The sequence below is a fragment of the Sinohyriopsis cumingii genome, chromosome 13 (assembly GCF_028554795.1).
Source record: "Sinohyriopsis cumingii isolate HCF-2022 chromosome 13, ASM2855479v2, whole genome shotgun sequence".
Classification (NCBI taxonomy): domain Eukaryota; kingdom Metazoa; phylum Mollusca; class Bivalvia; order Unionida; family Unionidae; genus Sinohyriopsis; species Sinohyriopsis cumingii.
This window is the reverse complement of record NC_142973.1, coordinates 53,715,538-53,732,237: the sequence shown is the minus strand read 5'-3', so window position 1 is coordinate 53,732,237 and position 16,700 is coordinate 53,715,538. Positions and strand designations below refer to the sequence as shown.

Genomic DNA, 16,700 nt, shown 5'->3' with positions numbered 1-16,700 from the left:
TTTTCTTCTTCTTCTGTGGACTTTTCTTTTTCTGGGGACTTTTTTTCTGTTTCTTTTTCTGGGGGCTTCTTTTCTTTTTCCGGGGTGATGGTGGTGGTGTCTGGTAAGAGGAGGGTCCTGCCACTGGAGAAGTTATTCTTCTTGGGGACTTGGTCTTTTTCTTTTTCTTCTTGGGGCTTCGTTGGACTTTTGTCTTGGGGATAACTTTGGGGGCATTAGGATCCCATCTTAAGAGTGAGCGAATGATGACCCCTCCTAGAGTACCGCTCCCTCCAGGTTTCAAAATGATTTGTTTTTTGGTTTGAGTGTCGATGCGGGGATCGGCCAGTTGGACCAAAGCGACTTTGTTTCGATCGAAAAAGCGTTGGGTTTGATGAGGAATCTGAATGATTCCTTGGAGTAATTGACGTGCCGTCACCGTGAACCATCGTAAGACTTCTTTGAGACTAGCTTCTAAGACACGAGCTCGTGTTTGTGGATCTTTTTCTCGGCTGATGCCATACAAGGCACGAATCAATTTGACGGGAAGATGTGACTGAAGGGACGTCATGTTCACACTGTGTGAGACAGACGAAAAAGGGTCTGAGGTTTTTATAGATTTTTTTCATGGGAGGAGTGAAATGAAGTCGAGGACGGAGACGTGTACAGGACAGGCCCTCCGTCTTGGCACCAGTGGTGAAACAAGTGGGTACGAAATCGCAAATCCTCGGGAGTCGTAGGTTTCAAATCGACGAGTAAATAGGCGTGTGGCGTTTGAGTGGCATCGTCGTACGCCTGAGTCAGCCAAGGCGTTCCTAACTGTTTGGCTAAGACTTGCACTTGCGATTTATCTCGAGGGCTTTTAAACAAGACCACGTAATGCGCATTGAGACTGATGGTGCGATGGGCTTTACTTTGTTGAAACAAATTTTGGGTGATGTAAACGACACTGGCATTACGGTGATGCCCTTTGCGCGTGAACCACAATTTAATTTCTTCTTCGTCTTCTCCTAACATGTCGTCGAAAATGACCAAATGGGTTAGACGGGAGTCAGAGACGATGCCATCGTCTTCTTTAGGAATGCCTTCCACAAACACGATGGAATCGCCTTGACTTTCTCGCAAGAGGTTGTACGCCGATTGCCACTCTTTGTAACACCACACGATCCGTTGAGGGGGTCGATCGATCAAATGATGTTTATGTTCGATCAAACGTTTGACGAATTCGGTTTTGCCTGAACCGCTAGGTCCAGCAATGAGCATGTTAAAGGGATGGCGAAGATACAAAGCCTCCCAACTGGCACGATCTAAGTGTTCGTCGATGACTTTGACAGTAGAGGAAGAGGGAGCAGAGACAGCAGAGGTAGCCATGGCATGAGAAATGTCACTTGTGACACGAAAAAACAAACAAGACAAGAGTTTATATACTTTTTCAGAACACGTTTATTGAATGTTTCAAATATGAACACGAAAGACAAAAATACATACAACCCAAATAGTGATGTACAGGAATATAAAACACAGCAAAGCGATCAAAGTGGAATATAAACAAGTGTCTGTACAACATGTTTTGGTTAACCAAGATGTCCTAGGGACAGTGTGTAATGTTCTTACAGTCTCTACATGAGGTATTGTCACACAAGTGTCCTCCCGGAATGACCTTTCAGGCATGTCCATGACAGTCCTGTCCTGAAGCGAGTGGTTGTTCTCGGTGACGGGTTCTTCTGGCACCGTCACTAACACGGGTTGAAAAGTAACTTTTTTCCTTGAACAACTCTTGTGCATACTGGGCCACTTCTTGGGTCCAAGCCTCAAAACCCCCCTTTTTCCAATCACGAACATCTGTCCAATGAGGGTGTAAGTCACAAGCTACACACACATCGTCATACACGTCTTGGGTCGCTAAAAGTTGACGAATCTTTTTTTCCTGTTGAGGTCGAGAAGTATCCAGATGAAAACGCAAGGCTTTGAACAAAAGGAGTTTTTCGTGACCATTTAAGGCCATGGAGGTGGTAAGTACTGATCGTAAAGAGTCCACAAAGAATCGGCTGGTAAACGAAATCCCAGAAAACAAGTCACTAAGACACACACCACTTGTCGTCCAAAATTGAATGGATACAGTTCTTGTAATAATTGATGGTAATGATCCACGGTTTGAATATGGTCATTGAGTTCCTTCCACGGAATCTGTTGGATGACATGTGACATAAACCGTGGCATGGCAGCCTGTTTTTATATTCTCTTTTTTTCGGATGCAATAGACGTACTTTCTAGCCAGAGATCTTCGTTCTCCAGTAGGGAATCTAAATCTTGCATACTGTAACCGAAACGTCAGAGTTCGTTTAGGTGTTTCCTCTTCCTCTAAGTAGATTCCACGTAAAATATGTTTGTAATCCTTTAACTTGTCTTCCTCAATGTATTGCTGTAGGTGAATCTCGAAGTAACCATAATTATGAACATGTCGATCATTAGCGACCTCAAAGTGTTGAACAATGTCTGACCATTGAAAGAATTTCTGACGAATCAGTTCTTTTATACCATTCAAGTACCAGTGGTTAAAGATCTGGTGACGTATCGGATGCAATTGTTCTTTACGTTTCACTTGTATTTTCACCAGCTCTCGGTAAATGCGTTCTCTCAACTCCACAGGCAAAGCACGAATGTTCTCTTGTAAAGTATCCATGAATAGGTCATACTAAATCCTCTTTGGTCTGACACAAGAAATGTACTCTTTGCACAAACATGGTTTCACTTCAGTGTCGAATTTAAATCGTTGAGTCACTAATCTACACATTACAATTCGTTCAGAAGTTTCCTCTTTCACCAAGTTGACATTGTGTTCAAAAAGTTTGTAATTCGTTAACTCTTCCTCTGGAATTCGATGCAATACGTTTACAATGTAGTAACTACAATCGTCCATACCAAACCATTCCTTTTTATAACCAGAAGGTCGTTGATCAATGTCTGTCCAATGGAACACTTTCAATTGAATCAGTCCTTGTATAGCCTTCAGGTACCAGTGGTTCAAACACCGGTGACGTATCGGATGCAATTGTTCTTTACGTTTCACTTGTATTTTGACCAGCTCTCGGTAAATGCGTTCTCTCAACTCCACAGGCAAAGCACGAATGTTCTCTTGTAAAGTATCCATGAACAAATGATTATGGTAAGAAGTTACTTCAATGTCTCGGTCCCACTAAAGGTAAGTAATGACAATTCGGTGACCATCGAGCATGTTCTACGTAGGCCGAATCTTGCGGTTCCCAGTGGTGAAGTGACACACCGCAACTGAAGCACTTGACTTTATCTCCTTCGCCCAAGTAGAAAAATCCGGCTCTGGCTAATTCTTCGGGGGTCGGTCCTCCCAGATACTTTGGCCATTTTCCTTTGAACGATTGAAGACGATTTTCAAAGTCGCAGTATTCCGACAAACGCACAGGGAACGAATATTCGTCTTTCACAGGTTCGTTTCGATGAGGGTTGGGTGACAGGAACAGGAGTTTGCTCAGGGCTGGATGACATCCGTAAGGGGGTAGACGTGAAGGTGGACATTCCCCTTTAAAACGAAACCCAGTAAAATGTCCAAGAGGACGAGCAGCATCACTTTCGCATCCCACAGGTCTGACACGCACAGCATCACTTTCCATGACAGGGGTAGGAGCACTAAAGTTCCCATGATGCTTTACGGCATCGCTCAGGTCACAACGTACAGCATCGGTCCCATCGCAAGGCTCACAATCGCACTCGTCTGCAAACTCCGTTACGCAATTACAATGGTAACCACATGGACAATCGCAGTTTCCTTCCGGACATTTTCCGTCGCAATGCATGGGTCTTATCCATCCAGTATTAGTCACACTAGAGGAAGATACAACTTTTTTACAATCCCCAAACTGAAACAATGTCTTTTTCAAAGTATTCATCTTGTTCGCTCGGTCTTGGTAGTCACAATGAACTATCGATCTTGACCATAGCCCCCTTTTTATACTAGTCTCAATGCAGTCTCCAACTTGTACATCTTTCCTTTTTTACGTTTTTTATGTCCTGTTCTGGAAGGTACCGTCTCTAAGGTACCGTCAACATTGTACCGTAGTGTAATGGGTGGAAAGGCCATAGAAAGGTAAGGGCAGTGCGGAGACCATCGAGTATGCTCCAGAATAGCTGAATCTTTATAGATACATAGATCCATTCGTAACTTCAGTCCGCAAGCGAAACACTGTACCTCGTATCCCAATCCTGACTTAGGTCCCAAGTAGACAAATCCTGTTCTAGCTAAAACATGCGAAGAAGGTAATCCTTCCCTATCCGTAGGCCATTTCTGAAACGTGTCCAATCGACGGGCACAATCACAATAGTCAGGTAAGAAGACTGGAAAATGGTAGGGTTTGAACTTGGAGTTCTCATCGGGTTTCTCACTCGATTCTTGCTGTGGCGAAGTCATCTTTCTGGTGGGGTAACTATCCTCTTACAACCAATGTTTTATACCAACGTGTCCATACGGTAAGGTGAAATGATTGGGAAGTCGAACTCGCTTCTGGTACACGATTTGATAGACTTTTTCCAAGGGCCGACTGACGATGTGGTGAGTGGGTAAACGTACAATCTTGTTCGGTTGGTGAGTGGTCACTTTAAAGTTTCCATCCTCTCCCGATTGCAAGGCTTCTTTCAATACCCCAAAGTTGACCACTCGACTGGTACGATAATTCAGAGTCAGTCCTTTCACTTTGCACGTCGTGTGCACTTCTCCTTGTTTGTCCCGGTATTCGTAGCCGTAATTTTTGGGACCGCCACTGACGAAACTTAGAATCTTGTCGTCGGGATGCTCGTCTGTCCAGGCTCCTAAACGGTCTCCTTCGATGTTAGGGTGATGTTGAATCGGGTGATGGATGTAAATGCAACTGTCCGTGTCAAAGTACAGGACGCGTTCTTCTAACAGTTCTAAAGCTTCGTACAATTTTAAGCGAGCATGGGCTGTCACGTAAGCCGCAATGATGACATTTCCAAAAGGGTCGTCTTGTACAAAGTCCAGATCTTCTTCGTAATTGACCAAGATCAAATTCTCTCGAACGACGTCCACGTGTTTCATGTATTTGGTTTTGTCGTGAATCATCTGGAAGTAGCGGGAAGGTTCTGTCAAATATTCCGTCTTGGGTAAACACGGTCGTTGTGCCATTTTACCCCACAAGCAATTTAACATCACTTTGGCAAACGATCGCCTGCCTTCGTTTTTCTCGATGTGGTCTAAAGTGATACCTTCTTGTTCGTAATATTTCTCTTTGAATTTTATTTGGTCTTGGGGAGTGTGACACCAGGAAGGATAGCCGCTGGCTTCTTGCTTCAGTTTCAAAAAGGCATCCACGTAGTCTGCGAAAATGCCTTTCAGCGTGGGGTCACCCTTGCGGTACTGTTGTGTCTTGGGAAAGTGGCAAATTTCGTACACTTCTAACAGTTGGTATCCCATGTCCAGAGCTTTGAACAATTCCACGCTGACCCAGGTTCCCGTCAAGGCCTGTTCTTCCTGGCTGTGCTGACAAGGCTGGTCTTGGTTGCACGTTTCGGCACAAGTACGGCACAAGGGAAACATCAGTTTGCCTTGACAATGGTGAGGTAAGACGGGATGGTATAGGTTCGTGGGAGGCAAAACTTTGCACTTGATCAAGCCTTCGTATTGTCGAATGTTTTTCAGGTCGATGTGTTCCGTCAGCAATTGCGGGTGCCCTACGGGAAAGCGACAATATTTGCACACGTAGGGATACAGCGAACACACGTCCAAGTATTTGATTTCTTCTCCTTTCTCTTCGTCGGCTTGGTACAGCAAACAGGTGGCATTGGTCCTTCCTCCGTACAAACTATCCCTCGGGTTCAGCGGGTCCATGAACTGGTAACTTTCCACGAGACGTTTAAACTCGGGATCGGTTTTCATACGGTGATCGTACTCGTGTTCCCACATTTCCACCACTTGGTATCCTTCCTGTTCTAACTTTAGGCGTCGCTGACAAGTGTCCTGGTACAAGTCTTCCATGGTTCGTTGCAAAAACTGATTTTTAGTACCACGGTCAGGGTAACAGACGGGACATCCGTGAAATAAGCAACCGTTAAACTCGTACACGATCTTGGGGTTTTCTAAGTCCCAGCCATCTACCGAATATGTTCCGATGGTCTTTTCGCCCCCTCCGTTGCGGGCATGCTGAATCCACTTGTCTTCCTTGTCGCACAAGTAATGTAACCAACGTAGGGCTTTGACCGAGTACTGACGTTTGACAAAGTGGGTCGTTTGAGGACTGATGACAGCCACGGTGTTTTCAGGCATGAATCGTTGTCGATACACTAAGGAACACGCTTTGGCAATGGTGCAAGCTTCTTTCAAAGGATCGACCCCTCCGTGTTCCATGAACAGTTCTCGAAATTTTCCACAGCAACGCCGTAAAATGTCCACGTCGGAACGACAATACTTTAGCATTTCTTCCTGAAAGTCGAAAGGGTCCGAAGCGTGAGCCTGGTACCAAGCGTAGAAAGCTTCTCGTTGTTCGGTACGCATGTTGTCGGGGTCGTAATAGTGAGCCTCAGGTAAATGGGGTAGAACGGCGTGTTGATTGGCTTCCGTATTGAAAAAGTGTGGAAAGTACCCTTTAGCCATTTCTGTCATTCCAAACGTTTTAGGCATTCGACTCAAAGGCATGGCCAAATAGCTCATCGAATCTTTAAACTGTACTTGTCCCACTTGCATGAAAATGATTTTGGCTCCGTTCAAAGTCACTTTAGGACGCTCGGTGCCTTGTTCCGTATAGTACCTCAAAAGAAACTGTCCATCGTATCCGGAGAAATTGTGAGCCATCACCGTGGCATGACGATGACAATCTCCGTAACGTTCGATGTCCTCTTGGCTCCACGTCTTGTCGATGGGGTCTAAGACCCATCGAGCAAAATCGGCTAACGTGTTCGGTCCCCGAAAGATTTTTTCACGTCCTCCAGGAATCTTGCTGCAGTGAGGGCAATGACTGAAGATAGGTTCTTGAATGCACTTCTCGCACGCTCGATGAGCCACGCAAAAATTAGGAATGTGAATGCCGGTCTCTTGCATGCATTCGAAATCGAAAAAGATGAAATTGCCTTTCTTCTTGTGACCGTCCTCTTTCTCTGGTGAGGGTTGGTATTTTTGCACGTAGCATTGGTGTTCCAAGTCCACGATGTGGTGACAAATGTGACATTTTTTCTTTCCTCGACATACGTGTGCCTTGGCATTATTGGTAAGTATGCCTTGTCCACACGTAGGGCACAATCTCAGGAGTTGACAAGCGCATTTCTTCTGTGAACCTTGCGTCTTCAAATGTTGTTGGTAACAGGTAGGGCTGACAAACGTGCGCAGACAAGTGGAACAAGGCACTGGTTCTTCGCTCAGACAGGGTGGAGAGGCCAAACATCCTGAGCATTTCCATCCACAATGTTTGTGTTGCTCTCGATTATTATAACCATAGTCACATTTCTCACAATAATAAACATATCTCAGGAATCCAGTGATACTGGTAATGGTATCGAAATGGTCATCGTGATGATAAAGGTGAATGTATTTTCCGTCCTTAAAATCTTGGCCTCGAAACAATAGAGGCCCACGCATTTCTTGAGGGTGCACTTTCAAGGTGTATCGTGGAGCTAGGACATCTTGCAATTTTTGCATCTCGGGAATGCCACAAGGTGTGTCTTTGGGCAGTCCGGCTTGTTGTAACAGGAGTTCTGCTTCGTTTCGTTGTTTGGCTCGGTCGGAACGTTGAATAGTGTTCCAGGTTCTTTTCCATTCTACCGTGTCGTTCTTGTTGGCATAGGTTCGTCCCACCACGATGGCACGGGCTAAACACATCTGGTCATGAGGGTTGTTAATTCGGACGAGACTCGTTTTGGTGTTGCGAAGGTCGTCCACCAATAACATCTTTTTGCGTCCAGTCCCTTGAGGAGGAGAGACGTGGGTCATGTCCAGTGTGGCTTTACCATCGGTGATGTCAAACTGATCATTAGATTGTTGTACGTGTTGAATCTTGTCCATGACTTTGGAAGCAGTTAATTCTGCAGGGGTGCTAAACTCGATCCAAACAGGGGATTTCAAACCATCGTGTTGTATGGAAAGTCTCAAGCGATCGTCTTCTTTGGGTTGACATTGTCGCTTGAGTGCAGTGAGCAAAGAATCCCACACCTCGGTGATGAACCCTTCTGCTTTCTCTAACGGCACTTCAGCCTTGAAATCTTTAAACTTCACCGTGTATTTGTAAGCCGTGGTTCTAAATTTTCTAGAGGAGCGCTTTTCCGTCTCTCGAATGGAATAGTAATTTTCAGGGTTAACTAAGGGTGATGAACTTGGTTTAGAGGGTTCGGATTCTGGTTCACTCATGTCCTCTTCAAAATCACTGGCATGAATTTGTGCCAAGATCTCAGCCCTGGTACGAGGCGATAGATCACGTTTCTGCCTCTTACTTTCTTCTTCTTTCTTCTCGAATGAATGGGATCGTTTCATCTTGAAAGCAAAAAGTCAAATGACTCAAGTTCAAACACCATAAACTACTTTATAGTCATAGCAGACCAGCGTATATAAAAGGGTGTGTGTCTTGTCCTTTCACTATTCATTTCACTCTCGAGCCGAGCACAACGATGGAAGAGACTGACCAGATGGAACGTTTCGTCAGAGCTTTGCGAGGGGTCATTAGAAAATTCTCTTCAGACCAGCCTACGGACTACTCTCCTTCCTTTAGAGATAAAAGTCAAGATACTTGCTATATCTGTCAGAAGAAAGGGCATTGGTCTTCAGAGTGTCCAGACCGTCAAAAAAGAAAAAAAACAGGGGATAAAAGAGACAAAAGTCAAGATACCTGTTATTATTGTAAAGAAAAAGGACATTGGTCTCCAGATTGCCCAAAAAAGAAACAAGAGGAGTCAGAAGAAGAGAGGAATTCTTCAGAAGAAGAGAGGGATTCTTCAGAGGAAGAGAGGGATTCTTCTGAGGAAGAAAGAAGACAGGTGAAGAAAAAGAAACAGGAGAAAAAAAGAAGAAGGGAAGAAAGCGAGGAGGAAGAAGAGGAAAAGAGTGTGACGGTGAAGAAATTCAAAAAACAGAGAGATTAAACAAGGAGAAAAGAAGAAATTAATGAACTTTTTATTAAAGTGTTGTGTTATAAATTGTGAATTGGATTGTAAAAAATGGAGAAAAGAATAAATGAATGATATAAGGTAAGTGTCTTTGAGTTGTGATTTTAAAATAAGAAGCTACACTCACGCACTCATACACAGACACGTATTAAAAGGGTAACATGGGTGAGTTATTTTGAGTTATTGGCAAATTGAAATTGTATTTCTTTTCGAGAAATGTGGGTGGCCCTGAAAAGGGCCTTTTTTCTTCATGGTGTAGGGGTGAGTTTAAGCAATCAATTTTAACTGCCTTAAGCCTTTGCCACGGCCAAGGCCTACTTCTGGACTGCGTAATGTTGATGATAATGATTGGGTTGAAATCACTAAGGGTGGTACGGTAGGCTTAGTCACAGGGTTGACATGTTTGGCTCGGGAAGGTCGTATTCTCTTCGGTCGTGATAAAGAAGTCTGATACATTTGTTTCAGACTTCTTAACTCCGCTAAAATGTCCAACAGTACCGTGACCGTTTGATTTTCACCCTCTTGTTTCTTTGCTGCTACTTCTTCTTGCTGTTGTTGCTGTTGTTTTTTTCTTACCTCTTCTTCTTGTTGCTGTTGCTGTAGGAGAAAAGTCTGTTCCGCTTCCTTTTGTCGTTGTATAAATTTCTCCAATTCTTCTTTCTGTCTCTGTCTAAAATTCTCCACTTGCGGTAATGAAGAAAGTAACGAAGGTTCCGGAACAAATTCTTGCGAGGAGAGAAAATCCACAAAATCCCAATTCACCTCTTCTGAAAGTAAGTCCGGGTTCCCTTGGGCAGTCTCCCCTGCTGGTGCACCCCACTGGATCGTTTTCTGAGTTTCCGTCATGTTGAATCACTGTCGCATAGATTGACTGCACACAAGCGCTAGCGAATCTATATTGACTACGTGACGTCACAGACTGCTCTCTTCGGATTGGATGCGAGCTGACTGAATTCTGTAACGCGTGTTCGGATTGGTGAATGAACTCAATCCGTTTCAATCCTTCCTCCGCCTATAAATAAGCGCCGTTGACTGCATTGATTCACCTGTTCTCGTCGCTTCAAGATGTGGACTACAGTTGAGTCATCCACCCTTGTGTCTTCCATGATGTTTCGGACAGACTTGCTCATGTATGTCCGATCGAAGTGGACCGTTGTCCACAGGACAAACACCAGCCTGTGGATACGTAGGATCTACGTTGAAAGACAAGGATGCCTGAAAAGAGTGCTGATGTACGGACCAACAGTAAGACGCAGCCTAAGGACAAGAAGAAGACCAATGCGGTGCCATTTATGTTAATGAATACATTAACATAAAACCCAAAGGCCCTTTTCAGGGCCCCCATATATCTCGAAAAGAGATAGTCTTTGAATTGCCTACCCCTTTTTTAAAAAATTTTTTTTTATTTTTTTTATTTTTTTAAAAAAAATCCTATATTCAATTTCCCTTGACGCTAGATTGACCCACGATTTATTCCCATGTTAAATTCCCCTTGTACGTAGAGTGACCCACGATTTATTCCCATGTTAAATTCCCCTTGTACGTAGAGTGACCCACGATTTTTCGCCATGTTAAATTTCCATTGTACGTAGAGTGACCCAGGGCTGTTTTGAGTGGAATTTCCATTGTACGTAGGGTGCCCCACTTCACTACTCATAGCAAGTGGGCACCTAACTTGTGGCCTATCTTGCGCTGAGAAATGACGATAAACCCCAAAACGACAACGAAGATGACAATTCCCTACCAGAAAGTGATAACACGGACAAGCACAATTTATTTTAGCTTAGACACACTGTGTTTTGCCATGAGCACAAGTCACAATGATCTCACTTAAGACACGGTACATTTCGTTTCAAGCACAAGCGCAACTTATCTTTGTCTAGACACGTTACATTTTGCCACCAGTACAAGTTCAATTTATCTTCGTCTAGACACGCTGTACTTTGCTACCAGCACAAGTCCAATTTATCTCTACCTAGATACCAGCATAAGTGCAGTTTTATCTTCATATATATATATATATATATATATATATATATATATATATATATATATATATATATATATATATATATATATATATATATTACATTTAGCTACCAGAAGATGATGACACCATATCAAATATAAAACACTGCAGAAAGGGTACCTTAGTCTGATCGACGTGAAGCTTCACAAGGTTAAAACTAGGACCGGAAATGGGCAAAATTGACTGAAAATGGTTTTGATATAAAAGCAAAGAAAACAAAACAACAACTTTGAATTTACTTGTCGCTAAAAAAGAGATACAGACTGACTGCAAGTAGGACACTTATTCCATCCACATTGATGCTCACAGTGCAAGGCAGAGTTACATTTCTTTGTTTCATTGTATATAAGGGCTACCAACTGATCATAAAACTATAGTGTGAAATGCGAATGTGGAAATGATGGTTTCAAACAGTAGAAAACACACGGTTTCACTTTGGACAAGAGGACAATAGAAACCACAGAATACCACTTCGCGCCCGTGGCAAGGAGAAACCACATGGCATCTCTTCGAGTCGGTGGCCAATAGAAAACCACAATATTATGTTACCTTGATTGGGGGCTGGGGGTGTTATTGTTGTATTTTTTTTTTTAAATTCACGTATTGTCGGGAAAATAGCTGACGGAACTTATGTTGATTTACTATTTCCGTAATGCAGGTTTTAGTTTAAACGTTGTGATTTCCCTTCGATTACAAAGTGTGAATGTTGTAACATAAAATCGTATATTTTCTTTAAATTTACATCTTAACCTTAAGTAAACTCTTTTCTGTATAAGCCAAACAAGCGTTTTGACGTAACCTTGAGCACCAGACTTATGTTACCAAGAAGTACAAGTTGTCCTTTAAACGAAACAAAGAGGTATCTGTTTTCTCTGCTTTCACATCGTTCAGTGACAATGCCTTGTTGAAACCTTACACCAATGTATCTAACAAACTGGATCCGTACTTTTCAAACTTCCTGAGATAAAAAAATTCAGCTCGAGGTTAAATCCACGAAGTAAGCTGGAATACTGGATTATATCTACATCATCGAAATTATGAACTTTAGCGTAAGATAAACTACAGCTGTTGGTATTATTAAAATCGAATTTGAGCTTGAATTTAATTCTCAGAAAAGCAGTTTGCAAAACAATATTGTAACAAAATAACTCTTCAAATAAGAGTTGGTCGTATTCCAAATGTGATGTGTTCAACTTGAAGATGAAAACCAATTTACGACTTTTTCTTAGACCTGATATAGAACTATAAAGTACAGACATTATCAGAAATGCAGTGCAACCTCTCCTTGATGATCAACTCCCTTCAACGAAACCTCTACAATCTGGTTCGGTTATGACGTTCCCATCGCTTCATTTTATCGATGTGTTTAACCCTCTCTTAACATCTACCTCCTCATACGGAATGAGTGACTCGCTCTGAGGCTTCGTAAGAGTGGTTGCAGCCTACGCATCCGATTTTGAACTTTATATTTCTCGAGGAAAAGGAGGAAATATTAAGATAAAGACACAGCAACACATTTACATTAAACTTCCATTTGTTCTCTGGCTGATCAATGAATCACATACACTGTAAGCCGTCTATCGGATAGCAAACATAAAGAGACACAGCGCTTCTAAATATACCCATGCTCGACGTTGTTTTTTTAGCAGATAGTTAAGTTGTATGTCACTGAGATAATATGGAAAATGTGATTTTCAAAAGAGATAATACAGAAGTAATATAATTGTACATGCAAAATGAAATGGAAAAAAACATCACAAACTGGAAGATATTTGTTCCTTTATTATAAAGGTCCAGGTAGAAATATCTATCCTCCAATTCGTGCAAGCCTTAGACTAAAGCAAGATGTATCGTTATTGAACTTTACCACCTACGATTGGTGTGGGCTTTGCTTAGATTTACTTTATTATTTCAATCGTTATAAAGAACGTTCTAATTATTACCATTTATTTAAGGTAGCACTTGCCAAATTAGCAATATGCTGAAGCTAACTGGCAAAGGTTGACGAAGATAGAGTAAATCAGCTATCAATCATCCTTTCATACTCCCTGTTTAAAGTTACTGTCCCTTAATATGGTTGGGAACAAAGAGCAGAAAAGTAGGACACTTAATGAAAATGTACTGCATTATGCAATATGATGACTTCAGTACCTATTGCGAATCTTTGTTGTCTGTCAGGATGTGTGGAAATGTGTGACCTTCACCACTCCGCTTTTTTTTTGTTGGTTAACGTTATCTAGGAGATGATTGGCCACGGTGTTATTGCCTGGATCGAGTAAACAATAAAATAAAATATGAAATTAAGGGATGGACTAACAGAAGACTGGGCAGAGATATACAACAGAGTAACACGAGCCCCCATTTTTAAAATACATCAGTTTAATCAATTACACACACAAAGTGAAATTGGTAATAACATTTTAAATGATTCGCTTCCCATATAAATTGCGTTATAAAATCATGCGAAATTTATTTAGACGTTCTGTTATGGTGACAGATCAAATCTCATCACATGATCTAGTGACCGATCGAACTCGAATTGCTAAGTCCCTGACCTCCTTTCCCTTAGACGATTTATTAAACGAGAGAAATTACTTATTAATTTTCTCGGAATCCTTCGGATATTCCCCCTTGGCATAAACGCTGGGCTGGCTAATTTCGACAGAGTGATTAATTTAATACCTTGAATTCCGTCGGGGAACACACATGCTCTGGTTTACCTTAATCAATTAGGCTTACTTCTTGAACAGCCTAAAATTGTGTTACTTCCATCGAAGTCACAATAATCCTCTCCACTCCGCCTTTTTAAAATCTATTCTGGAAAGTATAATTTTCCGAAACCTGTTTCACTGGCCGAATTCTTCCTAAATTTTCCCTAGTTGGACTCAACTCTGGACATTTACCGCTATTGACCTTGCATTAACTTTGTACTCTGTCGGTCTCTACCCGTTAACCGAGCGAGTCCTATTTAAAATTTAGTTCATGCTTCCAAACAGGAGAGGTTAATTATTTCAAGTTGCCAAGCTATAGAGAGCCTTGCCAATACATTAGTCTTAATGGTCACGTGTTACGCAGACCATGACAGAAGATACTGTTAAATTATTTTACAGAAATTACTCTACAAAACTTTGCACCATTACATGATCACAGTCTAATTTTTGTCCAATTTAAGTTTATAAAATTCTGAACAAATTAGGACAATCGCATTTATGTGAGTTAACATCTCTTATGATATCTCCTTATTATTTCAGGTATGACCAGACTGATGCTATGCCTAGACTCAGGGTAAGCGTGTTTTGGCAATCACGAACAGTGATAATATAGCTAGAATCAGGACAAGTGTCTAATTTCAACCATCAACACAGCGATGATATACATAGAATCATGACAAGTGTGTTGCTGCGTAAACAAACAAAAGAGATGATGCACCTAGAATCAGGACAAGTGTGTACCAGCAATCATCATTTCATTTCACCAGGAACAAAGTATTTTTAGCAAATTGTGTTTGAAATGATTGAAAATTGAAGCGTTGGCTCCTGTTTGTTTGCGGTCTATAAGTGATAAGATTTATCGCAGCCTGATCTTATATTTTACACGCAGTTCGTCGTCCTAGTTGTGGTCGTTTATGTTGTCGATACTCCACCTTGGTTAAAAGAGCATTTTTCATTTTAAAGGGGTTTTATGTTATCGTGCTGATTTTATATATATATATATATATATATATATATATATATATATATATATATATATATATATATATATATATATATATATATAGCATGATGTAGTTCATAGTGTAACCCGTTTGCTCTCAATCTTGAATTTATGACAACAACTGAAGTTCTTGTTCGAAGTAAATTCTTTGTTTTCATAAGCCTAACAGGTTGTTCTCCTAACCTTAGAGCTCATGTTGCTACGAATGACAACTTGTATTTTGATCCAAACAAATAGGCCGTTTTTATCTCTGCCTTCAGCTTGCAGTTGGCAACGGCGCTCTTGTCAACCCTTGGGCATAAATAAGCTCCTGACTAAATAGGTTTTTGACCTTGACACATCGCGATGATATTATCGTACTAAAATATCGAATAAAACGGGTCAATTATTCTTGAAACTTTTTCACAACAAAACTCCGATTGAAGCTCAAGAATAAAAGACAAAATCAGGCAGATATCTTGAAGCATATCTACTTCGTTGAAATTAGGAATTGTAGTGGATGGGTCGACCTCTTGTATCAAGCTATGTTCTCATATTCCCTTCTCTTCATTCCTTCAACATAGTTAACCTCTTTGAAAGCTCCTCCGTAATTCAGCCTGAAGAGTTTGACAATGTTAGTGATTGCTTAAGAAATATTGCATTGTTTAATAATGCACCGATTTCTCTAAACTTCGAGGAAAAAACTGTTCCTCAAATTGAGATGTTACGTTACCTTGATTATGATACGTCTGACAAAATCAAGGATTTCTGCCATAAATACTGGAAAGAATGTCCATCCATATTATAAGTTTAAAATTTAACACATGTAAATATTTTTAGTCATAGCAATATAGTTGAGGAATTCCTCAGGTTTTAGAAAATCTTTCACAATTTCCTCCGATATACGACAAAAGTCTTTTAAGGAAATTCAGACTTTGTATTCCTGCATTGTGATGACTAAAATGTAAGGAAGGAAAAGTCCAAAGTACCTACTCCATCATCATACTTAACATGTTGCCAGAATGATTGATTGATGTTTAACGGTACATTAACACATTAAAGGTCATATCGTGATGAGGAATTTGGTGTACAGTTCTAGTTACGAGACACAACATGCCGACTCGGTTTGGTTTGGGCAAGATAGAATTGACCTTTACATTCATTAGCAAGGCATGATCAGCGTAGAACTAACCGCAACTATCAAGGGCGTTCATGGTATATGAATATGAACGCATGCTAACACATTATGTTGTTTGATACCAATTACATTTTTGTATCGGAGATATAAAACGACCTGGACAAAAATATGCTGCACGTTTGTTATATATACTTATCGATCTGTCATCTATTTCTGTACTGATACTGTTGCGTTTGTATTTCTGGTTATGTATTTGTCAATGAATGTAAATATGTAACAAAAACAACAATGATATAAAAACTATGAATGTAAACATGTATAATAAAAATATAACGAAAGAGACAATTACATAAAGACAATGAATATGATATGGCATTTCTAATTGAGATGGAGTGATTTGCTAGATTAAACACATTAGTTTGGGTGGTTGCTATGAAAGAAGTTGCATATTTTGGTTCTCTGTTATGTATCTATTGTGTTCTTCATTGCCAAACCCCTTTTCTTTGACCTCAATCGGATAGGTTGCTCTTTTGTACAGAGATTACAAAGCTAGGCCCTTTTGATACAATTGCTGGCATGCGCAGTGATCGGCATTGGTCAGAATCGCTTGACCACAATGCTAATCCAAAACCATGAAATGTCAATAAAAGCAACATGACAGCCAGTGTTGTATCGGAAAAACGTTTTTGTACTATAAAGCATTGCACTCAAGCTAAAAATTATATTTTG

The 16,700-nt window shown here is 41.0% G+C and overlaps 1 long non-coding RNA gene across 7 annotated transcripts in view; it reads left to right on the top strand.

The window, feature by feature from the left end:
* Positions 1 to 16,412, top strand: part of LOC149785576 (uncharacterized) — a 173,881-nt gene extending 157,469 nt beyond the window's left edge. For all 7 annotated transcript variants that reach the window (XR_016425421.1, XR_016425419.1, XR_016425416.1 and 4 more), the window contains one exon: positions 14,392 to 16,412. This is a non-coding gene — a long non-coding RNA (uncharacterized LOC149785576). The remainder of the gene's footprint in view (positions 1 to 14,391) is intronic.
* Positions 16,413 to 16,700: the final 288 nt, after the last annotated feature.